Source organism: Gorilla gorilla, chromosome 1, assembly GCF_029281585.2.
Source record: "Gorilla gorilla gorilla isolate KB3781 chromosome 1, NHGRI_mGorGor1-v2.1_pri, whole genome shotgun sequence".
NCBI lineage: Eukaryota > Metazoa > Chordata > Mammalia > Primates > Hominidae > Gorilla > Gorilla gorilla.
This window is the reverse complement of record NC_073224.2, coordinates 175,585,067-175,587,280: the sequence shown is the minus strand read 5'-3', so window position 1 is coordinate 175,587,280 and position 2,214 is coordinate 175,585,067.

Genomic DNA, 2,214 nt, shown 5'->3' with positions numbered 1-2,214 from the left:
TTAGTGTTTGAAAACAAGACCTGGAAAGCTATGACAAAACAGAGGTAAACAAAGCATAATGAATTCATTGCAAATGTATTTACATCTGAAATAATTAATAATATGTATATTTTGTGAACCATTGTTACCTTTTTCACGAGCCATACTTTATGACTTTGTGTAATTATATAAAAGATTTCTCAAAATCTTGAAGTCTATTCAAACATTGAGGCTAAGGGATTATGTATCACAGGAGTAATGAGAACTCTAGAAAAATAACTTGACAACAAAAAGTCCTTATAGTTATGCATTAAATATCAAGAAAATCAATGGGAAATCTTTGTTATTTGTGATTTAAAAACATACACGGTTAATTTTCATGTTACTGTAGAGCTTTGCCTCAACATGACCAGTCGCCATGTGAGTTATTTTGTTTTGCAACCTGGATATTAAACATTCCAGAGTCTTTAGCTTTCTTATCAGCACAGAAAAGGCAATTTATAGCACAGTACCTTTATAAGCAAAGACATTTTATGTAAGTAATTTGCTACAGAATTCTCTCTCAAAGCTGATTTGATTCTTAAAGAGAATTCTTCATTGTAGATTCTTGATTCTACAAGTATGAAAAAAATATCAGGCTATTATCACTCTTGAAGATAGACCTTCTATTTCCAATTTCATATTTTCCTTCCCAAAGTGGGGTTTATATTATTCTATTTTCACTATTTTGACATGACTTTAGGACATTAATGGGTTGGGCAAGGCCACCAGGATTTTATTTGTCAGAGATTGTGCTGTTTTTGCAGAATTGTTCAAAAGGACACTGAAATGGGTTACATCTCTAACAGGGTGAAGGAGACCCTGGTATAGAAGAATTAATGGGATCCCAGAAAAAAAGAGAGCTTAGGTCCCACAGAAGGGCTATAATCAATCCCTACGAAAATCTAGTACTCCCAGATTCCTGAGCCTTTAGGCCTCAGCAAAGTGGATGGAATGCAAAACCTAGTCCTCATACTATGGCTCAGAGAAATGAAAGAAACTGGCATCAGAGAAGATGGGAAGAGTGACAAAGTACAAATGGAAAGAAAGAGAGAAAGAGCATGATAAGTATGTAAATATATGACATCACAAAAAAAAGAAAAAGAAAGAAGAAAGAAAAAGAAAAGAAAGAAAGAAAAGAAAGAAAGGAAAGAAAGAAAAGAAAGAAAGACTATATCATGCAAAAGAGAAAAACATATGTAGCATTCTTGAGAAAATATAGCACAAGCAATGTGAATAAACGTGCCATAGTGCTTTACGTCAGCAAAGGATTTGATAAGACTATGAGTTTAATAAAAGAAGAGTTCAGTGACAATATGATACACAATAAAAAATGAAGAAAATGCAAAGCTAAGTAGACAGATTAAGAAACCACATCATACCATTAGAAACCCAACGAGAGAAAAAGTAAAAAGAAAATTAATGTTATATTAAAACACTTTAAATCATCAACATGAATGTAGAAGAACAAGGCAAAGAGATTAAGGTAACTAGAAGAAAATGATAGATATGAAAGATAATGAAGATCTGACATGATAATAATTGAGATAATGATAATAGAACCTGTCAAATAAAACATTAACAATAGTCAGGGATATAATGCAATACATGTTTCCTGAAATAAAGAAAAAATTAAATTTAATTCTATTGAATCCCTAAAAAAACTGATATAGACCAAGTTACATAAAAACAATTCCAGGTGAAATCATAAAAATTCTAGAATTCCCTGTGAATTTGGACATCCCCCCAGTCTCCACCCTGCCCCAGTGTGGAGGGTCTACAAACGAGGAAAAAAAAAAAACACATCATCCTACTTTATTGCTAGCAGCACTGAATGCTAGAAGACAATGGGATGATGTCTCTAATGTTCTGTGGGAAAGAAAAAATATTATACCCAGCCAAATGATGATTCAAGGATAAGGGCAACATAGAAGTACTTCCATGTTCTAAAGCTCAGAAGTACTTAAGGGATACAGCACATGACTCGAAAATCCACCAAAAGCAGGAGCCACAGTAAAAGAGGCACCTATGATCATTGTAATCATTTAAATAAAGAATAATGTTTAAACAACCAGAAGGATTATGACTACAAAACAAAAAAGTAAATTTGCAAACTCTGACTAGGTTAAAATAAATCTACAGATGGGGAGGAAGGGTAAGAAAAATTATAAGAGAGCTCATTTCCGCATCTTTCTT